Consider the following 27,967-nt stretch of genomic DNA (forward strand, 5'->3'; position numbering starts at 1 on the left):
CATCAGATAAACTAAAAGATCTGTCATCTAACCAAAAATTTCCACAAAACTTGTCCATTCTTTTAGAAACAATGATAAATAACCAGGTAGGTAAGCAAAGAAAATAATCTTTGGTTTCACAGAGACCACTTCAATTAGACCACTGACAGCAGTTTATTCATCACTATGGACAGCAATTTTTCCTCTATGGAGCACAAGCAAAAGCCATATACTTTACGCTCAGTTCTTTGTTAAAATTACCTGCATTCATAGCCCACCCTCAGCACAACCCAAACAATCTGGATTATAGAAAGATCTTAGTATTGGCTATGACTATCTTGTTGCACTAATTGATAATGAAATAAGACACACATGAACCAAAATGTAGACATTGGTTTACCAATGTTGGAGTATTTCTGATTTCAGATTTTAACTCTTCTTCAAATGCCCAAGCCTGTTCACTTAAAAGGGAATCTTAGATCACCCTTTCCCCCTTAGTCTGAGGAAACTCAAATTTGAATCAGATTCCAGATCCAACTGGGACAAATTCAACCTTCTAGATGAACTAAGGCTCAAGAAATGTGACTTCACCTTCTCGGTCTTCTCCCTTCCTCTCCTCTCCAGGTTGCATACTAATTCTCTCCAAGCCAACAACATTTTTTGGGGATTGGGGTAAGTACGCAGAAATTCAGAGTTTCCCAGATCACAATAAATCCATGCATTATTTCTTTTGCAGCCATACAGAATAAATGTCAATTAATTTTAAATTTAATATTTATAGACATCCTTCATCATACATTACTGGTCTCAAGATCAGAAAGAAAATAAGCCCACTAATGTGAGAGGGAAAAGCAGAGGGGACTTAAGCCAAACTAAAGCTGAGCTAGTGCCTCTCCATGCAGTTACGACAGAAGCTGTCAAGCCCAGCTGAACAAACAACTAACAGACAGAAATTCTGAACAGCAGCAGCTTATTTTAAAGTATAACACATTCATTTCAATCCCCATGGAAAAAGTAATCACCAATTGGCTTGAAACAGCACCAAGACTAGTTCAGCAGAACCATTTCCTTCAACAAACACACAGCTTGCTCTCAAGCACAGGAGGATAGAATAGCACACAGTTCATTTGCTTTTGCTTTGCTCCCTCCACCTTCAAATATTTGTGTTTGGGGTAATGTTGACCAGTGGGACATATGTTCCTCTGCTTCAAATTCTGTTGAGCTGAAACTATGTTCTTATCTTACTCTACTTCCCTAAAGAGAAATTAATTATACAGAGGGTCAAAGTAAGAATAGCAACTTTTGTTTCTGCCATGCCTTTCATGTTGAAAGATCTGAAAACACACAGTACATCTGGAATTGAACACAGCAGTTCTTCTGCAGCTCACAGCAACAGCATAAAACAGACTGGGTGAAAAGTAAATTAATATAGCTGTATGTAACTTCTTCTTACTCCATCCTATAGTTATGGTAATTCACGGATCAGCCTCTGGCTGTTTTTCCCCATTCATTGCTTTGCTCCTGACTGACTTCTGACCTAGATGTTAGGAAAATCCCATTCTTAAATCCTGCCAGAAGTCATAAATCTCAGAGCTGGAGCAATACAAGTGTTGTAGTGGTTTAGAATGATACTAAACAAAGTAGAAATGGGTCACAAGAATAAGCAAAATGAAGTAGAATTAAAGAAAAAACAGGCAAGAAAAGAGTGAATTCAGAACAGTCCTAGAAAAACACAGTAACTGATGTAGTGAGTATAACTTTTAAAGTGAACATGCACAGAAGTAGGAAAGGAACAGACCAAATAGTAACTGAATTCCAGATATAAAATTACTGTGAGGGAAGATCATACACTCAGCTACAAGAAGGGCCTAAAAATCTCACCAAAATCTGTCATGTCCATGTATTCTGTAGTATAAACAACTGTAAAAGTTGACAAGGAAAAACTTTTATCATGTTCTGCTATTAAAAGCCAAAACTATAATATAATACTCTCGAGGGCAAGCTTATGGGAAAGAACACATAAGAGCCTAGACGTGGCCAGCAGGTAATTACTTATTCTATCCATTTTCCCCTGAAACTTGAAAGAAAAGATACAAGGAAAACACTTTTTGAACAATCCCTGGCAGACAAAATGTTTGCAAATCACTTTGTGAAACACAAATCACAGCACTGTTGCAGTCAAACTGGACAACAATATGGGTCTTTACAGGAGTTATACTAAGTAACTAACTCTAAGTATTGGTCTGAACTATATTTTATGGTACCACATTTTACATCTTTCAGGAACACATGTTTCTGGTTGGGAACAAACCCCTTGAGGAATGAAAGATATTATAGAATCTCATATGGGAAGAAGTGTCTGAAGGCAACAAAGAGTTACAGCGCAGTGAGGAGCAGAGGATTCTACAGACATCAGATCAGCTCTGCAGCCCTGGACTTCAGATAAAGAATAGAGTTTAACTCTTTTCTAGCTATTTGGTTTCCCAGCATTATTTGGATCTTTTGGAGATGTCACATCAGCACATCTACAATGCCTGGGAGGAGCCAGGTCAAGATTGTCAAGGATTTCAACACTGAACTGAGTCTGAGCTGTGCTGCAAGGTCCGGGAACAGTTTCACATTCCAGATGAAACAGAACAGGACAGACATAAATCTTCCAACCTGGAGAGAGCAGTTATATCCAAGAGGGAAGATACCACAGGAGCAGAAAAAGGACAGTGGAAAGCCTAGAGCCTTGAAGGACATGAGTACATAATAAAAGAAGTTACAACAAGCCACACAAAAAAAAGGGAAAAAACCCAAAACCTAATGCAGATGGTCCATAACAGTAACATCTAATCCAGATGTCATTTAAATATGATGAAGGAAGTATATTTTTAAGTTAACACAAAAACTGAATGCTTAGAATTACTCAAATTGTAACTTCCTTGTATTTAAAGCTCTAAAATAATTTCTTTTTACCAGCTAAGAAATGACCACTGTGTTTTCCATTGCATCCTTCCTTCCAAGTGAAACAAATTTTGCAAGCTCATATCACAGTCGGTTATCTTTTCAGCATGAGAAAGGATCACTGGCAAAGAGGAGAAAAATTAGAACAAGATTAAAAGAGGCAAACCAGTAATAGGCTGCTATTATTACCAAGCCAGTGCTAAACACAGAAGAGTGGAAAATATTCTGGATTCTTTAAATGCAATTTTATTTTAATTTCACACTTCAGAAGAGTCAAAGGAAAAATGCTTGTTACCAAATGATAAAGTAACATACAGAGTCTTTATTAATTTGAGAAAGGAAACTACACCACACAATGTATCAAAGAACAAAGAAAATGCCAAATAAAAAAAATAAATATTTCCTTTCAGGTTGTCAGATCTGTCTATTAAACGGGTTTGAAGACATTGTATGAATACTGCCAACGAACAAAGCAGAAATAACTAACATTAACTCGACACAGTAGTGCTTGTCCTGAGAAACAAACTGAGATCACTCCTGTCTCTTTTTACAAAATCCCATTAAATATTTGGTTTGTACCCGAATGCTCCCCACAAAACATCACAGTTTAACTTCAGCTGCATAAACAGTCCTTTTTCCAAATAACCTATAAACAAATAAACTGTTCCATTTAAGTATTAGTGATCCATAAAAATACTGTCAGTAATTAAAAATATAATGTGGCTTTCAGTACTCAGGATAAACTCTCATCTGGGAATTATTTCTAAGCTATTTTATTATAAAATGAGTTGTCCACAATTGGGAAAATATCTCCTTTATAGAATGGGCCCACTCCAACAGGGTACAGAGCAATGAATGAGAGTAGAATTAGCTTCTCCAGTGCTCTACACTGTTCACAAGTCAGAGCTGAGGATGCATAGGTCAGTGTTGGATTAGGACAAAGACAAACCCTGTCTTTTGGAAAAAGGAAAGTGGTTTAACCTCTGTCAATGCTATTACACCTCAACCACTGATTTAGCAGATCAGGTGATGCAAGATGCTCTGCATCTGCTTCCTCTCATTTAAGGCACCCCAGACAACTTTCTGATGAATGGCCCAAAGAGTATTTATGCAATCTGTTTGCCAACTAAAGGATAACAAGCAACACCAGGGGTAATTTCTTGCACTGATACAGCTAAACATGCAGCAAGCCTGCCCATGGCATAAAGATCTCACAGAAATAAATGAAGACAAGGGAAACACAGTGACTGAGGAAAGCTAAAACGTTTCACTGGATGCGATCTGGGTGACAGCAGCTTACATACAAACGTTTTCAACAACACTTTCAAAAAGCATAAAAACAGGAGATCTAGAGTCCTTTCCAATTCAACACCTCAGAAGAGCAAGCAAATGGAGAGCTCTTCATGGACTATGTAAAGGATCTGCAGCCAGGGGAATCTGCTGCTCTGAATCACCTCAAAGCATTGATGTACAACTGCCCCAACCATGTAGAAATCCAATCTGCTTCTATGGAGTGTTTTTGGTACTCAGTTCATCAATCTTCAGTATCCATTCTTGTACAGTGTCCTGAGAGCTTTAAAGTAAAAAGATGATGAAAGACCTCTAGTGAAACCACTCCAGTTTCCCTTCTCGGCACTTCTCAGTAGGGCAAAAAGTTGAGTTGACATTGTGCAATCTTTGCAACTTGAACAAACATGAATGCTACGTGACAAAACCATCTTCTTCCCCACCTGGGGGGTGGTGGTGTATATCTCCCACAAGTGCAATATTACTTCAGATTAAGCTGAGGAAGACTTAGCTTAAGATGCTCCTCTTTAGTTGTTTATCCACTGCTCTCATGATTTTTCAAGATTTAACAAAGCTTCATAATAAATTTTAAAAGCATCTCATTTTATCTCGTCTACTACCCAAAGCATTCACAAACAATTATCTAGGGGCTTCTTTTTTAAACAGCAGGAAAACAATATATATAAGGTATGAAAAAGACTACAGCAGACAGAGCAGCATCTGTCCCTATTTCTGTCTTTTGAACCCTTTTTCTTCCAAGGTCTGTTACACTGGACTCAAGAATCCCTTTTCCTAAATTCATGGCATGAAAAAATATTCCATGTCCATCTATACCCTAGCTTGCTTTCTTGTTTTCTGGCTTCAAAAGTTTGTTAAGCCCTTCTCTGCTTTTAAACCCAGCCATGGATCATCTCATCCTATTAAGCCATATGCTCAATACATATTTTCTATAGGACAGTGTATGACACACCAGTTCTGAACACAAGGATGAAATATTCCTAAAGTCTAGTCTCAGCCTCACAGTACTGTCCTGAAATCACTTCAGCCCACCACCAACTTCTTCGACAACTTTGGAAGTTAGGCAGTATCAACTTTAAAAATTGCCTAACATTGCCAACACCAAAATCTCCATTACTGATCAATGTCCACACATAAATGTTTTAATTATCTTTTAAACTGAATTGGTGCTGAAGAATTGATCTATGCAAACAGAGACATCATCTTAAGTCTACAAGAACAGCAGCAACATCAGCTATATCCCAGTAAAATCCTCCAATGTAACAAAGCCTTTCACGAGCAAAACCAGCCACTTGAGCTCTATTAGGCAGTTACACAGTACATGTGGTTTTGCCATTTTTCCACTTGGCCTGTCCTGACCACTTATATTTTCTTTTGAGGTGAGGACTTGTTAATTCAAAATGCAATACTACCCCAATCTTCAGGCTTCTTTTTCATGGAACAAATATATGAACTATCTTGTCATGTGATAAGAAGGACCAGTCTTTTAAAGAACTGTTTTCCTGGCTGATATTCTGATTTTTGAAGGCAGAATCTCACACTCCATCAGTTACACATGCTGATACCAAAGAACAGTTTTGGAGGCCTTGGTCTATGTTCAGATACAACTGAAAACTCTGTTGGAATTTAGGTGATCTGAAAAGCAGAATGCAGTATCTCACTGCACATGAGTAAAAGGATTTGACAATAAAGCAAGACTGCTTTATTCTGTCATATAAAAAAACTATTTAAACAAGGAGTCATCTACAATGAGTCATCTACACTGAGTTTACAGTCTAATCCGAAATAAAACATAATAAATGAGCATAACAGACAACACACAGCAAGACAAACACATGGAATAAAGTATGTTGACAAGATTACATGCATATTTCCTTTGATGGTGCATCAGAGATTCTACTCACAGAGGTGCTGCAGTAGCCAATGAGCAGACAAAAACATTGTCAGCATTTTCATTGACTGACTTGATCATCACACTTCTCCCAAGCTGCAGCAAAATCCTGATGAACTGCAATAAAGTCACAATAAACTTTATCCTCCTCCACAGGAGCTGTCCTGCCATATCTGAGCTAAACAAACTTAATGAATTTTCCACCTTTGTCATAATGCAATTGTTTCTATTAAGCTTCACAGATAAACTTATCTGCTTGGTATCAGAGCACACAGCTTGGTGGTTTTAAAAATAATTCTTCCTGCTCAACAGACCACGGTAATTTTCCTCTCAAGGGCAACAGCTGGAGAATGTTCTGCAATGCATTCATTAAAATCCCAACACAACAAGTGTTCTGTCAGGTCAGACAGGCTGCTCCCGCTTTTCAGCTAACCTACCATGAAATATGCATAAGCCTTCAAAAGGAGAAACCGCCGTAGATGACGAGAGGTTCAAAGAACGTCCATTGATTATAAACTTCCGTCAGAAGGCTGAAAACTCCCGTATTAGTTTGTCACTAATGGACGGTCATAAGACTGGATTCTGTACTTGAAAGACAGCCTAAGTTGCCAGGTTTTTCTGTACAGACTTCCTGGAGGTTACAGATTGATGTTGCTCTACTCAGCCACACAAGGCCATAAATGGCTGAAGAATTCAGCTCTCTTAAGAAGCGGCCAAGGTATTTAATTTGCAACATCTCACTGACTTAAAAGATTTGGGGGTTTTGACCTGAATCACTTTTAAAAATTATATCTAGGCCATGAGCATCCAATTACCTTATGAAATCTGCAGCTATGCCTTTTGGTGTTTTTCCATCGCACGTAGGGAGTTCCATCCAAGTATGCATTCTGCTTCCACCCAAATGCCCTGGCTCTAACCTTTCAACTACAACCATTTTGTTTCACTTCTGAAATCTGTCCTTTGCTGAAAGCTTCCTAAAATGGTTACAAAGTTACATAAGAGTCCATTATAATCTGCATAAAGGTCTGATTTGTTGTTTTTGTTTGCAGCTCATTGGAAGCTGTCTTGGTCTGACTGGGATTGGAAAGGTAAAATGTAGAACTGATTGAAGTCTTATAGCTTTTTCCCACCACCAAAGTTCTGTGTTTTCACATATTTTTATGGAGCACAAACTTTATTCCATGGGTATATGTACACTCAGCACAGAAAGCCATATGCATGCTCTTTATTTCTTCAGTTTGATGGGCACAATCCTCTCCATCAATTTTCTAACCATTAACTCTCCATCCCCTCCCTAAATGACGTTCAAACGATGGTTTATAAAGAAGAACAGGCATGGCATTGCTCCCAGACACAAACCATTGCTGATCTGCTGCAGTACAACAGCTGTTACTAAAACGTATAAATAAACAAATCCCCCAAGTCAAATATTTGTCAACACAGAACTAAATCTGTTTTTGTTGAAATAAACAAGCTAGATTTCAGAATGATGATGTCTACAATAGATAATTAAGTCTTTTAGGCAGGAAAGGATGAGCATAAGAAAGATTTGTGACGGACTTGTCTAACTCAGAAGATGGGATCACTTCTCTTACTTGACTAGAGATGTTGATCAGAAAAATAGTTACAACTTACTTAATATGAAACACATTACAGAAGAACTCTAGGACTTAAATGAAGAAAAGACAATTCTGAGTCCTTTAAGATTCATTGTACCAATTACAGCTACAAAATATGAAAAAATGCAGCAATTCCCCAAAAAGGGAAGTTTCTGTACTGTGGAACCAGTCAGTTTAAATTCTGTGAAAAGTGGGTTTGCTTCACTATTTTTTTTTTATTTCAACATTCAAGTTGAAATAAATGAAAACGTGCCACATTTTTCTGTGTTAACAGGCATAAGTTAGGATTGCTTAACAAGGAAATGAAAGGGGTAACATGTAAAATGGGGCATACCCCATTTTTACCCACTCATTAGCATCACTGTATATGCATCTTGCAAGCTCCAGCAAAGAAAAGACACAGAGGCAGACAATCAGTTGCCAAGAGCCCCAGTCATAGTATTAATGTACATACTATTTATGGTCATTATTCATCAACCTCAAAGTTGCTCAAGTGTCAATTATATGCTACCTATCAATGCGGTTCATGTGTTCCCTCACCTCATGCCATTGCTCCTGGCTTTCTTTAAAGTCCTGCATCCACACCATGCAGCAGCACAGCAGTTAAAGATGGCACTAGAAGATGACTGTAAGATTTATTATCTCTTTAATTGATTAATTCATCAACATTCTACAACTCTGATGATAAATTACAGGATAACAAGAAGAAAAAGAGATGCACAGTCATTCATCAGCCATTTTTCCAAAGCTGATCCACTGTGTTTTTTCTTTTTCTGGATTTCTTGCCACTCAAAGGAATGGAATCTTTATTTTTTCTAGAAAAGGGATTCTTTTTGCACTGGAGAGGTTGGAGAGAAAACTGTGTAGAAGCAGTTCTTCAGCATTACCTCACAAGTACTTCAACTTGTAACTTTGAAAACATCTGATACTTTCCTCTCAAATATCCAAACCACGAAGTTTTCATCCAGGTATCAAAGAAACAGAGATTTCAACTGTACCATGTGCAAGAATTCAGACTGCAGTGGTGGACTGAGAGGATATAACCACTGGGGCATTTTTTCAGTTAAAACACAAATAAATGCTGAGAACCTACATAAAGATTCAGCAAAACAGATCATAGAAAACTTTGCCGGAAAATAATCACATACTACAGGATATTGCCTTAATATTGGTAGCTCTTGAAGCAGTTGGAAGCATTTGAAAAACATCATCCCTATAATAATCAAATACTTCTAAATGGAAGGTAAAGTTCAATTTAAGAATGGAAGCCCATATTGTTAGGGTACCTCAGCTTTCATCTGCAGAACTTGTACATTTTGCATTTCTACAGAGCAATTATAGTTCTAACTTTCAGTTTTGCCCCAGAATTTCTGGCTTTAGCAATTAATGACCTAAGTTATACTGTTCTTTTACAAAAATCACAGCCTGTTAAAGCTCTTTAAATTGTTTTCTATATATTGGATATATGAGAGCTTTTAATAAGAAGTGACAGGGAAGTTACTGAATGTATCCTGAACTCGGTTTACTTAAGGGAACCGACCTCTCTTGTAACCTCTGATCTACCCTATGCAAAAGTCTGGCAGAAATTAATAACTGAGCCCTTAAATATTCAGCAGAGCCAAGTGCACATACATATGTTTCTGTGCTCAATCTACGACTTTCAATCTTTCCATCTGTTTACTGAACTTTCTTTTCCTGTTTTATTTACCTAGGCTCCAAAGACACATGGTAAATATTTCACAGGGCAACCAGATAAGGCAACTTCACCAAGCTCAGCAAGGATGGAAAAAACTGTAAAGCTGCTGCTTCTCTGTTCTGTTTTCCTTTTAATGGAGTGCAGCTGAAATGCAGCTGGAAAACAGCTGTCAGTTTTAATTTCCCAAATCTGCACTAAAATAACAACCACAGCTTGATCATATGATAATTACCTCTGAATTAGAGCCCTGGGTTTGAGACATTACACACAACCAGAAATTAGCCAAGAGCTAGAGGATGACAATAAACACAAGGCTGAAAAACTTGGGGTTTTGGACAAACTCCTCTTCAATATTTGTTAGTTCAGTGCATTCTTCTATTAGGTAAACATCTGAGGAACAATATTAATGCTTTGCTCTTCCTCAGTGCTTTTGAAATACTGTCCTCAAAAAAAAACCCTCTACAAATACCAGAACACTTCTATGTGAAGTAGGTATGTACATGAAAAGTGATCATCTGAAGCTACAGGGAACCTTAGGCTTCACTTTGAAAGGCAGTGAAATTCAGTTTCTAGTGGCTGGTTGTTTCCTCTTTAGAAACTACAGTTTTTTTCAAGTAGCTTATGAACAGAAAGCTGCTAACTTTCCCTATTTTCCTAACTAATAAACAGTGATGCAAAACATAGTAAGTATGTTTGAGACAGACAAATATAAATATTTCCTTTAAAATACTTTAAGAAATAAAAGTTTATTAATTTTATGTAGTCTTTCTGCTCAGAGATATGGATTTATCACTAGACTCAGGACATCAAAAATAATCCAAGTTTATCTAAGCGAAGTGTTTCACAAATTATTAATTTGGTCAATACACACAAGCTGACTATTGTAAAAGTGTACCTGCACTTTCCTCAAAAGGAGGAAGCCAGATCTGCAACTCACTCTGACTTGAACATTTTTTCACATTCTTTGTAATCTATCCCTGTAACCATGTCATCTAGCATTACCTAACACAACTTTACAACATATAAACATGACTAACTCCAGAAATCAGAGACAAGAAAAAAAATACATCAAAAAATACACGGTTTCCTGACCCACTCTGACCATGACATCCATTAAACATCCCCAGAAAGTAATATTTAAATTTTAAATATGAGTAAACTCAGCAGAAATGAGGTGACATTAACAAATTTTACACATTAATATAAATCACCACTGCATTAATAATTTAGAAAAATAATTTTGGAATAATATTTTAAAATAAACCATATTTTTGGCAGATTTAAGATCTCAGCAGAATTAATTTCCCACTGATATGCAAAAAAGCAATAGAAGTTTGATGACTTCATAGCAAATGCATTATTGTATTATGAATTACATTTAAGATTTATATAATAGCTATTTAATAGAGTATGTGTTTTTAAGAGGACACCATTGTCTCATTTTACCCCATTAAAAAAATCTCAAAGACAGCATTTTGCACATGGTCCCTTAGCATGTAAACAAAACTTTTGGGGGAGAGTGTAAGCTCAAGGACACAAGCTATTATAGCTTTCATGTGGCAGTCAGCCCTTATTCAAATAACCAATACACTGAGGTATCTTTTTTAAACATCAGAATACTTAAAAGATCATTACACTAATCCTGAATAAGCCTCCTTTTAAAACAGGTGAGGTTACAAAGAGGGGGAAAAAAACCTATTTAGAAGACTGAGGGATGCATTGTTTACAAAGAAGCCCTTTTTAACATAGAAAAACAAATATATTTGAGATCTGTTCATTTCAATGACATTGCTGTTTTCAATTTAATTATTTGCCATTGTAAAAAGAAATTCTTTTAAATACATATGTCTAACTTCCACAGTTTAACATTCATATCCACTGATGTTACTCCACAGTGGCAAAACAGATTTCTTGATTAAGTATCACACTTGTTCATGCCCAGCATAATACCAGAATTATTAATGCCAGCCTCCAGCCAGCTCTTCTCCAACAGCTGTGCTGCACTTCATTGTTATGCAACACTGAAAATAATTCCAAGTTTTCCCTGTGAGAATGATTGTGAAGAACTAATTTTCTCTGGCTTTAGAGTCAAGATTTAATGCAAGTATGTCAAGCAATAATCTGAAACCAGTCACCTTTTTCACACCAATCTCCCAAGTGAAAACTAAAAAAGCAGAAAGCAAGTTTAAAAAAGAGGTAATTTACAGCAGCAGTTTGAACTGACAATGAAGAACAAAGGCCAGAGGAGAAACTACAGAAAGATACAGGGCAAAAAGGAATTTTTTGCAGAAAGAGAAGTGCCTAGAAGCAAACAGCACAATGAAGAGAAAATTACCATCCTAACACCTTTTGTACATTTTCCAAGAAAGAAAAAAGCAAAGCCCATTCATAAACATGCACCTGAACTGCAAGGTTCTGACAGAGGAAAAACAGAATTTTGTGGTTTTCTTGGTTTCTCTATGGAGATAAGTAATGAAATTCTTCAGTGAACAGGTTTATGACTTGGAAATCTCATTAACAAGTAACTCCAGCAGAATTTTGAAATCCACCACAAAAGCAGTGTAAGCAAGAGTAAAACCAAAAAGCAAAATTGTAAGAGTCCCTGAATTTGTTTCATATGCTTAGACAAAATACAAAGCCGAGTACAAAATTATATCCAGTTAAAATGAGTTTAACAGAGTGTAAGAGGAATTTCAATGTCTGCCTGAGTTGATGAAGAACTCAGCAACTCAGGTGACCAAGCATATTCAAAGTATCTGCTAAGCAGAATAACAAAAAACCCCCATACTTTTATACAATTTTTTAATCGCTTAGAAGACCAGACAATGTCAGAAACTAAGGTTATTTGCCTGAAGGTCTGCAAGGTGTATGTTTTCATGCTCATGAGATTCAGCTGGACTACAAGAGCAATGTCTTCTGCAACTTCCTTCCCTCTGCTCCCTTGCTGCCTCTGCACACAAGGCAGCAAGGGAGCTGGAAAGGATGGTGTAAGTACACCAAACCTGCTGCATTCCCTTCAACACCCCAAGTCCACAACGAAAAGTAGCACTAAGGAGAGGAAATACTGATCTAATCCTGAATGTGACCTTTACTTTGCTCTGAGAGGCCCATTCTTTAGACCCCAATAAACACTATTGTTCCTTGAGGATTACCTGACAAAAGCAGCAGTCATAATACTACATTTTGCATAAAGCAACAATTTTTATTCTTAGACTCAAAGAAGAAGAGGATATTTTTGTAAAAGGTACAAACTGTCACTGATATTTGCACAGGCTGATAGCAGAGTCAGGTCAGCAGAGGAGCCAAAACTTCCCCTGGGGGACACATGTGTTTTATGAACACTCTGCAGAGTCCACCTTCACATCAGGCCAGGTATCTTTGAAAATCGGGAAGTCAGGAGCTGCCATCTGATCTGTCTAGGCTTAGTACTGAGACAAATGTATTCTGGTTCAGTTTAGAATCAAGTGTGGGAAAAGTCAAGCCCTACTCTTTTTACCATGCATGAACTTTGTCTTAATATGTGGTGTTTCTTCCTTGAAGGAAAACATAAGTGAAATATATATGTAATGTTCTAATAATACAGCACAAAACAACACAGTCCCAGATACAGCTTTACCAAGTTCCTTTCACATGAGTAATCCCACACTAGCTACAAAAGATGAGATTTGTGGGCCTTAATTAATTTGTTTTGATGTTCTCTCTCCCAATTCATATGAATCAATATAAAACCCAACAATATTTATTAGGCAGGAAGTTTAAAAGCAAACAGTCTAATGACCCTTAAGGATCACCAGAGACAGTAAAACAATGCTACAGGAAGAGCTCTAGTTTACTCGTTCTAAATGCACAACTCATACTTTTTTTCTGGGCCTTTTGATATATATTATTATGACACACACACATTTTGTGCAACAGCAGGACTCAGAAACATGGACAAGTTGAAAATTCACATCTCTGAGGGCAGCTCTTCCATGCCTGATGAACATCATGGAACTCCACTTACCATAAAAATGGCAGTTTCCCACATTTATACAGCTGTTTCATTCATAGAGCAGGCCTGGCATGGTTTTGAACACTATTCTGAAGTTTTCTTGACTTCTGTGTTCTAACTAAATAAGTTTTTTCTACAGGCATCAAAAGCCATGGTTAAAAGTCACAGCAATTTTCTTAACAAACATACTCCAAGAGCTATTGCTTCCCATTACACAAGGCCAAGGGCCAGACATGTAGTTCCATTACAAGCACCCTACAGAAACATATAAAAACACTCATAAAAATGCATTTGTTTATATGGCAAAGAGATGTGAATGAATGAATACTCTGCATAGAAACTACCACAATATTATTAGAGTTTATTCAACCTGCAAGAATTTTATCAAATCTTAAATCATGTTCCTTTCCTTCTTTCCTCCTCACATGCATCAATGGACTCTTGTGTTACGGTTTGCAAATATTTAAAGTGGTGTGTCAAGTCCTGCTGCAGAAGCCTGATGGTCATGCTATGCTATGAATAACAGACTGAAAGCAGGGAAAACAGTTCCTAAATCAAATTACAACTCTTGGGGATAAACACATTTCCAAATGATGTAATTATAACAATATGTCACACTCTGCTGAAGACCTCATATAACATGAAAATAAAGAATGAGTGGGTAGGAAACATAAGCAAAGGATGACATAATATTGGTCTGTGCCAGTTTCTGCCTGTTTTCAATCAGGCCAGACGTCAGAGAGTAACTTGCGAGGGGGGAAAAAAAAGTCTCACTAACAATCAAGGGAATTTCTGTTTAAGTTGGAGGCCTTTGCACCAAGATCACATTTGACCTTGTAATATAAATAAAGTAATCTTAATGAAGTGTGTACAGAGCCTGGGAAAGACAAGCCCCCCTGCCTACCCCCTCATACTGAGTCCCAAATAAACACACCAATATGACTTTAAGACATGCTTGCAGAAAAGTTTATTATTTTATTTTCACCTCTGTATATATCCCATGCCAGTAAAAACTGCTGCATCACAAGCTCTTAATTTAGTCCCTTTTAGACATAAGAGGAACTTGGATGGCTGATCCTAAACATGCCCACACCAAATAACTCATAAATGAGCCGACAGAAAAAAACACTAATCTGAAACTCAGGACAATGCTTTGTATGCACAAGTGAAACGAGCTGTATCTGGTTCAGACCTGAATCCTTGCTATGGTAGTAAATCACATTATCAGCCTATAAAGTGAAGTCACTTGATTCTATCAAAACTGAATAAACTCCATTGTGGCTTTGCTCTAATCCCCTTATGAGAACTGTGTGCATCATTATTTACCCAACTGCTATGTGGGTGGAAACAGGAGACATTCACCTCTGGCAAATATGTGTGCAACTTCTCTCAAATCAATTGCACTTGCACCTGTTTAGACCAGCAATGAAGCTTGTCTCTGATGACAACAGAGATATTTACTAGAGGTAAAACAGTTCCTGTTTTGTCTGAAAAGTTAAATACTTCCAAACATGTCAAGTCACTTGCAAATGCTGCCCATAAAGGAAAGAGGAAAAAAAATTGGATTCCATAAAACAGGGAGCTTCTGGATCCAGAAATCTTGTAGAGATTCACATCCTCCCCTGCACTGCCCTTCTGCTAGGAATCTTCCATGACAGCTCTGGAGCCTGACATGCCAAGCTCTTGCTTGGACAACAACAGTGTCCTTAGTGGGAGCCCAGAAAAGCTCAGTGCTAGAGACAACTACCAGAGCAAAAGAAGGCAGCTCTCTCCCTATTTACCAGCATCTTTCCAGGAAAATAACTGCTGATTAGAAAAGGAAGAGGAAAAGGGAGGGAAATCAATGACAAACCAGCCAAGCACGTTTCCTCTGTCAGACCTCCTTACAGATTCAGCCATTCACACACACCTTTTCCCTCAAACTCCCTTCTTGTCCCTATCACTCTTAGCCTCATCAAAAAATCCTTTTCCTCCAACAAGACTGAAGTTCCTCACAAATCTGGTTATTCTCATATAACAAACAAAAAACAAAAACAAAAAAACAAACAAAAAACCCCCAAAAAACAAAACAAAAACCCAAACCCAAGAAAACCATAAGTCACTTCACCTCATGCCATTACCTACTTAATTACTATGATCACACTTGCTACACATTTCCTCTTCCTCTCACATGTCTGAGTTATTTTTCATAGTATGGACTTCAAAACACCTAGCACACTTGGGAACACAATGATGTAATTATGTGTTTTAAGGATGACTACAGTCAGGATTATAAAGACACCATAAAACCAAGTTTCCCTGGAGTGAAATTCCTTCCTTCCAACCAATTTATCAAAGGAATATGGTTCAAAGCTCCCACTGTCTACTAATAAAGAAGGCTGATCTACCAGAACTTCCATTCATACAGAAATAGAAGCTGCCCTTTAAATGGGACCTGGCAAGAAATACTGGAATTTCTACACTTTTTGATCTTAAAAATACCAACCAAAAATTGAGTGAACTCATTCAGCTGACATCATTGCTTGTATTTCTGGGACTTGTCTCAATTTTAATGGGACACATACCCCAGTTTTAATGAACTGGTTGTCCAATGAACATATGATGGACCAGGTAATCTGAAAGCCTTGCCCAGGTCATTCTGATTTGACACAGGTTGGGTGAGTGCCAGCAGCATGAAACAGTACCCAGTGAAATCTGCATGTAACATTTCCAGAAATACATGACACATTTTTACTATTTTTTAATGATAAAATACAATCGCCACAAGCAGGAACCACTTTCCCTATGTAAGCCTCACTCTATCTGCAGAGAAATACAGCCAAACACACTATGCAATTCCCAATTATTATGGGGGCCAGGTACAAAAAGAGCTTGTTTAATCAGTTGCTGATATTGGAGCACAGATGTTTGGAGACAACCACTCACTGAAACTTTGCCAAGACCGCATTCATCCTCCTCCCTCTACACAACACATAACACATGTATAAAACCACTGATCTCTTCTTTGTGGTGACCAGCAACAGGACCCAAGGGAATGAAGCTGTGTCAGGGAAGGTGTAGGTTGGATGTCAGGAAAAGGTTCTTCACCCAGAGGGTGGCTGGGCACAGGAACAGGCTCCCCAGGGAAGTGCTCACAGCAGTAAATGTGACAGAGTCCAAACAGCGTTTGGGCAATGCTCTCAGGCACAGGGTGTTGCTCTTGGGGTGTGCTGTGCAGGGCCAGGAGCTGGACTCGATGATCCTTGTGGGTCCCTTCCAACTCAGCTTATTCTGTGATTTTGTAATATATCTAATAAATAAAATACCTACAATAAACACAGTGAATATAAATTCACTGTATCCTATGAAATTAAGCATTAGCCTTGAAAAGAAGTCCCTGAGGACTGAGAGCAGTCATTTCACTTCATCTGCTCCTTAATCTTCAGGAAATTTCCTACAGTCAAGTGAATGTTGGTACAAAATTTAAAAAAAAATCAGATTATAAAATTCATATGATTTGTTGCATTTTCTACACTATCTCTAATTAGCATTAATGAAAGTAGTGAAATTTACTTATAGCTATATTCAACATCAGCCAAGCAGTCTAAACCAAACAACACTACCTTTAATTCCATAATATTTTTCATATCGATGCATCACAAAGCTTGCTGTTTTCTCACAAAGCTGTTTCTTTACAAGAAGCTCTGCCCTGTATTTTAGGATACAAAGTTTCATATTACATCCAATTAGGCTGAAAAGAAAATCCTGTACAAAGTACCAAGGTTTTAAACACTGATTACTCTACACAAATATTGCCAGGTTCTTTATTTCCTCTTAAATGGTAAATATGTCACTTGCACCATAGATGTAAACAGAAACATGTCTCAAAATTGTGCTTGTATGACTTAAGAGAGGAATACTTAATGTTACACAGTGGCAATGAATCTTCAGATGCTACAAACTGGTCTCTCTATGTGAATTTCTACAACCTAAATGTAAATGTACTAAATGTAAAGTAGTCATCCCCCTCATCTGTTAAGTTTTACTTAACACCACTTCCTTTTTCATTTTGCTTTAAGCCTCTGGCCCAAAAATTAATCTCAATTAAAGTAACTGAATGACAAAAGTCCAGCTAACAGTTCTAACTTTTTCTAAAACACCCAAATTTTGAAAAGCAGTTCAATGTCAAGGTATTTTGTCACTCAAGTCAATTGAAGCAGCTAATTCTCCCGATTTTGAGTGTGAATTAAGTCATTTGGTATCTATCTGGCATACACATGAGTAAAAGATCTGGTGGAAGGAACAGTAAAGAGTTTCTTTAACAGAATAAAACTCCTTTTGAATTCCATGAAATGCAGTTGATCCAAACAAATTGTTCTTCCTCTCTATTAATATTCTAAGTGAAATGTTGTAGTGCCTCAGTCGACATTAATTACCTTTTGAAAGAAATAGGCTTTTCTCTAGGTATATAAAATCTACAAGCTCAAAAATTGTGTTTCCCACTTGTGACTGATAGCCCAGGTATCTCCCCTACAAAGGACAATTCGTTTCATTCCTTCAGATGCTTGTTGAGTAAGCTGTCATACTTGGATTAAACGAGCTCTTCTCATTTGTTTGGCAGCTAATAATGCAGGAAACCAAAAACTCTTCCAGTTGATTGAGTTCCCTCAATCGGAGAGCTGGCATTACTCACACAACTCCATTTAAGTGGAACAATAACAGTATCAGGTTACCTTCTAACAATAGCTCCAGTGTTATTTGGCATTGCTGTCAAATGTTCCAAGACAAGAAAAACTTACAAATTCATGGAGATCTCCCAAGAATGTTTTCCCATTCAGAAAAAAAATATTCCAATAATATTAAAACCTTGGTGGGTTTGTTTCTTTTTTTAGAAAAAGATTTTGGAATTCCTAAGAAATAAAGGATTCTTACAAACACTCCTACCTTTAGAATTATTACTTTTCTAGTACCATGCACTTCAGAATTGTTATCAACATTACCATTTCATAGTTGAGGATACAAATTAAAAGGATACAAAACTAAAAAGATATAAACTTAAATGAAATTTGAATAATGTCTAAACTACAAGGAAGACACAACTTGAGAATCTCAGTTTTCAGACCCTTGCCACAGCACAGACTGCTCTAGGGCTCTGGCCTAGCTTCAGCTACTGCAGGGTGTTCTTGTCTTCTGATGCTCAAGAGGAAGTTGAAGGGAGGAGAAGTGTAGTGTCAGTGAAGTGGGAAGATGATTTCTGAGCATCAACAATCACCTTTTGGCTAGAGGCCTAGAGAAAACTGCAGTATCACACACTGAATAAACAAACAAAAAAAACCCCAAAACAGGCCTTGGTAACCTAAGGGCAAAAACCACCCTCCCTCTGAATCCTTTTCTTCCTCTGAATTCAACTAATTTTGACTGTAAGGTCTGGACTTAGCCAGAAAAGAGATACTGTCTTTTGTTAAGTTATGATGAATTCTTCAGAACCACTGAAAGAGGGAAACAAAAGTATTATTTCTGTATTATTTCATTATTCTGCATTATTTCATTTTACCGCACTGATGTGTACAAAGTTCCTCATAACTGTCAGTATTTATATTTGCCTCTTCACATCTAAAAGCTTTGTGAGATTTTATTAGATTTTTCACTCCTTAGCAGTTGTTACTCAACATTGCTCCATTTCCTTCAAGCAAGTTAGAGTGATTTATATTAATATACCAACAAAGGAGGTAGCAAGCAAGCAAGGATAAACAAGGCTGTTAGAAGCATGTTCAAAAATCTGTTTTTAACTCATGCTGACCCCCGTTTCTAAATGATGACACAGCCAAGATCTAGGAGTGCTTTGTAAGATCAAGAGCAACAAGCTTACCTCAAAAATGAATACATAGGGGTCAGGCTGCTTACAGCACAGCTCATTGCTCTTCCCATACCTATACACTACACAAATGTTGAAGAAAACAGTATCTCCTTTAGCCAAATTACACACTTTCAGGTTAAGCAATATCAGACAAAAGTGTAGTTTTTGAGCAAATACTAGCAGCATGGCCTGTTGTAAAAATCCAGTAACTAAAACACATTGCCTCAGATACAACTCAGGCACACAAACGTGGCTTCTAATACAGTCTATTAACCCACACACTGCTAGCCAGCAGATGTTTCAAACAGTTGCCATTTGAACCAGAAAAACAATCCTGGATGGATGTTTGTTATTTTAAACTCCTATCAGGCACCCCAAGCTACAAAAAAGGAACAACTGGTATTTTTTATATTTATGTAATTTGCTAATCTGTTCTGTTACTTCAGAAACAGGTAACTTATCAAGATAGTCCAAAGAAAGAAGAAAAAATAAAGCATAAGGAGCAAACTTCCAGCAATTTACTAACACTGTGAAAAGGTGCCCAAACATATTTGTTCCCTCAAGAAGCTGTTTGAAGCCCTGTCAATTGCTTTATCTGATAATTTCCAAGTATGACCTTTTAAGTCTTCAATGCAAGGAAGGACGTCTGGTAAAAATAGGTAGTGGCACCCACAGGAAGGTGCTCACCTTCAAGCCAGGCCATTATAAATACTGAAGGCTAAAACAAAACACATGAAAATAATAAATAGGGCTCCTCCTTCACCCTCCCCCTAACCTAGGAGGAGCAACTAATGAGATACAAAAGATGAGCTGTGAAGAGCACAGTTACATGTTTTGAGAGACATCAAAAGCATAATATTCCATATTGTGAACACTTCAGGACTTCTTGTCCTCACTTCCTGACTTTCCTGATACAGAGAGAAAAGCAAAGCAGCACTGAAGCAAATTAAAACAGAAGCTGGGTTGGAAAGTTTATAAAAGCCAAACCAAGGAATATAACAATAAAAAAAAAAAATTCCTGGTAGCTTCAAAATTTTTACACCACCAGCAGAAATAATATAATGTAACCAGAACATTCCAATCTATAAAGTTCAAAGGTCATCATTGAAGAGAAATACAAGGACAAAAGTGAAACTATCATCTATCTCTCCCATTTTTATATTTTAATAAGGAACAACAAAAAGCCAGATGCCATTAGTCAAATGGTTCTTTGGTTTCTTGACTTCTAATGCTGCACACACAAGAGCAGCCAAGGCTCAACTCTGAAGAAATTAAGGCATATCAAATACAGAAAAAATTATATCACAGAAAAATTCAAAAGTACCAGCAAGCAAACAGTTTATTGACAGACACAGAGGCAGCAACATCAGAACACTCTCAAAATATGTGAGAAAGAAGAAAGAAAATTGGAATCTTTGGGTACTGAAAAGTCTTTCTCGAGCTGTAGTATTTTGGATCCAAAGGGGTCTGAGACAATAAAACAAATACTCATTTTATTACACAGTGAAAATCCAGAGTTCAATTGAAATGTAAACAGAGTTGAAATGGCACTCTGCAGTTCTTTTACAACCTTCTTTCTTTAGAGAGGTTAGCAAACTTACAGGTATAATCCCTATTTCACAGCAGGGATGCGCTGTGATTTGTCTATATCAAGAACGAAGTCTAGGACAAAGGCAAGAATAGATTTCTGACTTTGTGATTCCTATTCTTAGACTGTCACCACAAAGCTACCTCTAATTTATGTCAATACAGCTATTACCTGTGCAATCACCACAAAACTGGTTCTGAGACAATATCTGAACCTGCCTCTAATCAAAGATTCAAGAAACTGTGAGAGACTTCACAGCATGTTTGTTTGTGGGACATGTATAGGCAGGAAACATAAACAGTCTTAAAGGAAAGCTTTAGCAAACTACAATCCACAGCTTCTCCAATAAAAAGCAAGGAAGAATCATGCCTAAGTGGGTATCAAGAAGACAGCCACTGCAGGAAGAGGTGACATTGCAGTGCTGACATACACAATTAACACTACATTGCTCATTGTTGATCATGTTCTGTGGCACTTGAACAACCCATTACTTCTGTGAGCTCTTTAAAAAAATTTTTTGCTGGAAGTCAGACACAAAGGTTTATTTCAGATGCTTATGTTGATAATCACATAAACAAACCTGTTAAGTTTAAATACTCATCCCAAAAGATTATTCACCATGCCTTGTCATTTGTGTAAGTGCTTACTGAGAATCACGTAACTGGTATGGATGGATGTCCTCTATTCTGGGACATACAAGAAAACCAGTATTGTGATCATGAAAAGACAGGATCTCAAGCAGCAAGGCTACAATCCAGTATAATGTGGGCATAGCACTTGAACTGTAAAGGTGGAGGAATAGATTAAAGTCCTGTTTAAAATAGTCTACAAGGGTATTTCTGCAACTTTAAAATGGAAATATGAAACTTCTTGTCTGTCCACAGACAATTGGAAAGTCAGTAAAAGGCAGACTCTCTTGATGCTCTTGTATCCTGCCTTTGAATAACAAGGAAAAGAAAAAAGACTAGGCTTTGTCAACATGAGCTCCAGTCCTCTTCTGGCACACTGTGCAAAGGCAATCAAGAGCACTGAGGTAATACCTGTTATTCAGACGCACCAGGAACAGCAGGTCTCTGAGGATTTCTGCACTTTTTACCTCCAGCTCAAGAGCTTAAGGATAAATGCAACGTACCCAACAGTGCACTGTAAATGAGTCTAAATATGTGTATTTTTTCTGAAAACACAAAAAGTCTGCACCTGCAGATGATTAAAGAATTCTGGATTGCCTAAGAAGACAGGCATCATATACTTCCTTGGTACAGTAACAGCACATGGAGCAGAACTCTGCTATTGATCCCAGCCCAGGAAGAACTGGGCCATGAAAGACTCCGCAAGGGCCAGTGCCCCTACACATACATTGTGTTTCTGCTGCAACACAACATCCACAGTACCTCTAACTGGAACAACTGAATTAATTTCAAAGAATGGTAGAATACTAGTAAATGAGAAATATACAAGTAATAAATATATATTATTTATGTATATATGTATGTAAATACATAAAGTATAAAAATACTTCAAAATTAAAAGTTTTTTCCTATTTACCATCAGAACTTTCAAAAAGTCAAAGTCATTCACCATATCAGTAGTAAAGTCCATATTCCCAAAGTACATAGTAAATACTTGTTAGTAGGACTGAAATATTCTCTAGTTACTACTCTTCTCAGGTAGCCCCACCTCTCTGAAGATACTGATCATTTTACAGACTGACATTCTGAAAGCTAGACCAATTTAAAGCAGACAGATGGTAAGACACAGTAAGAGGAAACCAGCTGAGCTGATGTGAGAGATCAACTGCTGCAGCAAAGAGGTCCTATACTCCCTACTCCTCTTAGCATTCCCCTTTCCAGCCACACATTCCTGATGTTTCCTTGTACGAGCTATGATTCATGTAATCCTTCAGTAAGCCAATTCACTGGAAGAACCTAATTTATCCAGAATGAGCCTTCTGCAAGTTGATAACTTGATTAAGCTACCTTAACAATCCTTAACTTAGGGATCAGATGAACATCAGAACAAGCAAGGGAGGAAAAAGATTAAGAACTGCTCTCAACAGGAACAAAATGCTAGGGCTGCTTGGCTTTCCTCAAACCTGATCTTTAATCTCTCATGAATACCAGAGAGCAAAATGGAACTTTCATAATGAGTTATTAGGTTATCAATGTATTTGTTGCCTAAAAGGATCCCACTCTATATTGGAACTCAGCTAGAGATTCTTACAGCTATTTGGTTCCATCAGTGTTACAAGAATGACACATATTTACATTCTGCTAACCTTGCACATATTAAGCAGTAATTTTTTTTTTGCTACAAGTAGCACCAGTGAAGTTGGCAGAACTTTCCAGAACATGGTATCATTTTACAGAAAGGTATTAGAATCTGGTCATATTAAAAAATGTGAATTCAATAATGATCCCTCTCTAATTCAATTGCTATTTAGTCTTTTCTACATAAGACACAGAACTGTAGAGTGACAATGTCATCCTATAGAGAATGCACAGGACACTGAAGAGCTGCTTGGTAATCTGCTGGCAAAAATACAGCTATTGGTTTTTCTTGTAGTGTCTGTAATTCAGTTATGATGAATTTGTCTTCAAGACAAGTTAATCTTTGTTCATCATGGCTCATATTGCCTCACCATTTAGTTTGGTTAACAACACATTATTTAAATTAATTCCCTGATTTGCTTCATACTTTATTCAACATTACTTTTCCCATGAGAAATTAATTTGCCTCTCTACGTGTACCCTAAGAACAATGTGGTAAGAAGTAATTCTTGCCAAGTAACGTTTATGCTTATGTATGCAAACACATAACTCCCATTAATTAAAAAAAAAAGTTATCAATGACATAGTAAGATTTGAATGTCTTTTGCATACTCTTATTCAGTAACAGGGGAACTTAAAAAAATGTTATTTAGAGAGAGAATTTGTATCGTTATTCTCACCACTATGAACTTAAAATATGCAAAAATATTAACCTCACTAACATCATTAACTTTTTTAAGTTTTGTTATATGGAAAATGCCATTTTAATTTTTTTTCTGTGATCCATGTAACATAAAAACATGAATTCTGCCTTTCCATTCGGCAGATCTCCGAACAGAAGTGTACTCAATTTCCTGAATGGTCTCCCCAAAACTTCAAAGAAATGATAAAATTTTACAAGCTAGGGGTCACTTTCTGAAGTCCACATATCACTCCCCCACCAGGGGGTTCAACACAGCATCTTAGCCCTGCTCACTGTACAAGGGTGCTGCTAGAAGGTTTTGCAAACACATGCATCAAAGCAAATTACCAAGGAGTCAGGAAAACAACTTTCAGTTTAAGCTTCTGAAAGGTTCATTTCAAACATAACAAAGATACTCCAACACCTACTGCTCTTGAGTGTCACTACACACTCTAGTGCCAAAGTGAGTTTTGCATGGTCAGCAACCTGCTTTTCCCGCTAGAAGCTGAAATAAGAGCCACAGGCACACTAACTCATTACATATAAAGCACTTGAGCCCTCCATAGCTCATAAATTACATGCATACAGTTCCAAAAGAGTATGCCATTCTTCAGTAGAGACAGCATTATCAATAACATCAATACTCCAAAAATAACAGATTTGAGTTCATAAGACCCAATTTGAGTTCAAAGCAACCAAAATGGGGTAATCTACAGACAAAATGCCAGTCCATTCTTTCACAAAGATAAAGAAATTATCAGGAAAAACAAACACTAAAATTTCAGGATCAATAAGACCTTCAGTTATAAATAAAAGAAACACCCCAAACAACCAAAAAAAAAAATAAAAAATTCATGCACATGCAGTGCCCCAAGTAGAGCAATCTTTTGAGCTAGGGGAACATCAAACTACTGTCTATTCAATCTAGAGACTGTTCTCAAAGCAGGACTCGAGTCAATAATGTCAAAACTCCCACCTAGTTACAGGAATATACAGCCATTCCCCACACTTTCACCACAGCCTGCCTTCTTAAATAACCATTACTTGATTCAGCAAAGGAGCTCTGCTCCTCTTCTGCAGCAACCCTGTGAAATATGAAGTATGAGCTGCAACAGAGAGCTGAAAACTCAAGTCCTCAACTTTTCATGGTCTTCTGCAAATGCATCTTAATTAGATGTAAGATCAGTACAGACCAACTGCATGCTGATGGCAGAAATGTGGAACTAGGTCTCAGGTTTCATTTTAGGTACCTTTTGATTTAAAATGTGATACTAGACAAGTCACTTCCCATTATTTATTTATAAGGTACATCTAATTATCTAGGAAACCTAATTAGCTCATCTGGAAAGTGATTTGAAATGCACAGATAAAGGATAATGTGCATTTCTCAACTTTTGTCATCTGTGCCAATAAAATACTCATTTCACAATAATTAGCTCTAACTGCATTTTTGATAGCTACTGCCTCATCCCTACAAATTCCCACTCTGGAAGTCACAAATAGACACACTCATTGGGATGCAATGCTAATGAAGAGGTATGTGAAGCATCTATAGATAAGGTTAATATTCTCAAGACCTTTTTGCAATCACTCAGCACGTAATGAAACTTTCTTCCCAGTCGGGTTTCCCTCAAATGAAAACCAAGAGATTTATTTTTAAACTCTCATCTGTATCACAGTAAGCATTTCCAGAACAGGTCTGTGTCTGCCTGAAGAAAAAAAACTGGCCTAGGAAACTAAATCTAATCTTCAGATTGATTAAAATGTTCTAGAAAGCTTCAGTAAATGTGTCTTACTACCTCATGTAGAAGCCCTACATTCACTTTTGGAAAATTTGTGAAACATTGATAGGACCCTCAGAACAGACAAAAAACTTAACCTTGGGGCAGGGGCTGGGTGAGATGGGCTGAAGTAAAATGGGGACAGAAGCACCATGGGGGTTACACCTCCCACGCTCCAGCCATGCGCCAGGAATCCCCAGGGAGGGATTCCAACAGCCCACAAACAGGAGAGAGCCTCACTAAACCTCCTACTCTTTCCAACCAAGTCTAGTGTCCTGTCTCTACAAAAGCTGGCATGGGATGTTTCAGTCAAAACCCTAACAAATGATGTGGGAAACACTTACGGAGTAATGAATTCAACATGTGAATCTCTCGTTAAAGAAATCAAAGAGCACATGTCCTAAAACACATATACTCATCTGTTAAGGTTTTCTACATTCTAATCCTGACTATTTTTAACCAAGAATTTTTTCCTTCTCTGTATGAACTGGGATTTCCAAACAAGCCCAAATTTCAATATTCATTTTGACTGTAAGCATTCTGTGGCCCAAGGCACCTCATCTTGTGCATGTGTACTCATTAACCTAATGAGTTGTCAGCCTTATTCATATTCCACCATTCTACATGGAATAAAGACTTAAATATAAAAGTATGTAGGGTCAGTCTACTTGGCAGGACTTTTTTTTAAAAGCCAAATTATTTTCAAACACATACATAATTTTAAACAACACAAAGCACACTATTTTAAGTAAGAACAGGGTGCAACTTTTAATACAACATAACCAAGACAAAAATCACATGGTTCACAATTTCCTCTACAGGAGGTCCCATCTCAATACCTCATTCACTCCTTCAGGCAAAAGAAAAAAAAATAAAAATCTTCCTTCCATTTATTTTAGTCCCTTGTTGCTGCTGGTAAACATATCTGCTGTCAGCTTCCTGGAAGGTGATCTCCCATAGAATCAGGGAGGTGGCCACCGCTGCTGCTAACAGGACTCCAAAATAACAGAGAAATCTGGCTCTGTCAGCATGTGAAGGAGGTGAGGCAGGAGAATCTGTGACTGACTTGATTGCATAAGTGATCACAAACACGGTCAAACCAGCTCACCATCTTTGTATCTTTCTTCCCTGTACTTGTCCATACTTCTGTTACTCATGATTCCCACCACATTACACAGAGGTGAAAAAGGAAATTAGATTATTTTTGTTGTTGGATACAACCCAAATGGAAAATACATTGTTTTCCCCTCCCCTGCTAGACTCCATATTTCTCATTCCCTCATTTCAGCTACATCCCTGTTTTCTCACCAACTAACAGGGTAGGCAAAATGCTGCTGCTATTGAAATGGCTGTGACTCTTAGAGCTTAATAAAGTCAATTTTGGCTCAGAACATCTATGGCAAGATATTATTGTTCATATTCAACAAAACAAAAAAACTAAGAACAGCCTATCTAAAAAACACTGCGCACACACCTGACCACTACGGCATAGCTCAATGTATTTTTCACCAGTGATGGGTGATTAATATTTCTTCAAAACACAGGTATTAGGTATATTTTATTATCTTAATTTCTCATAAGATGTGGTAGAAATCAACTAACAAAGAAAATTAAAATGAAATATGTCAATCTGCATGAAATTTTCTGTACAGAAGGGACACAGAGTGGGGACAGGGGTGCTAAAGTGAATTTGAAAAGTTTGGTGCACTTCTAGGACTCTACTTAGCATGCCTGCACACTATCAGCCAGCTGCATTCTCTTTCTGTCCTGTCCCCAACTCATCACAACCTCCAAATATCAGCAGCATATCCCAAATTTAATGAAATGACGCAAATACAATATACCCCTATTTTTAAACTGACCATAAATAGGAGAAATAAAGAATTGAAAATATATCTGACATTCAATAGTGACTATATCCAAGTCTTTCAAGTTATGTAACAAAGTCATGAATAAATGGTGTGCAACTCACTGGGCAGAGGAGACAAGAGGACACTTGGTGCCTCTTACCTTCAGGACCCAGGAACAGTGCATAGCAGAGTCTGTGACTCATTCTTACATCTCACTAGCAATCAGGTACTACCAGCTCTACTAACACGATGCTCAGCTACCCAGGGGGCCAGGGAAATAACGAGGCCATCAGATTATTCCATGTCCCTTACTGCTACACAACCCTATTAGGAGTAGGTGCACCTTTTATTCCTCTCTCTCTTTCATGCTGTAGCATAAAAGGTTACAAAATAATAGAGACATACAAAAATGTCTGGATGCTTTGGTATTTGCTACCTTAACAATATCTACCATCAAAAAGCATTTTCAAGTAAAAACTTCTGTCTTGCCATCTTATTAGGCACTTGAGATCATAGCCAAAGGGCAAAAAAAT

At 37.4% G+C, this 27,967-nt stretch overlaps 1 protein-coding gene across 36 annotated transcripts in view; it reads right to left on the reverse strand.

The window, feature by feature from the left end:
- The window catches only part of RAD51B (RAD51 paralog B), a 429,615-nt gene that overhangs the window by 295,603 nt on the left and 106,045 nt on the right, over positions 1 to 27,967 (reverse strand). The window lies entirely within an intron of this gene.

Source organism: Cyanistes caeruleus, chromosome 6 (genome assembly GCF_971803275.1).
Source record: "Cyanistes caeruleus chromosome 6, bCyaCae1.hap1.1, whole genome shotgun sequence".
Classification (NCBI taxonomy): domain Eukaryota; kingdom Metazoa; phylum Chordata; class Aves; order Passeriformes; family Paridae; genus Cyanistes; species Cyanistes caeruleus.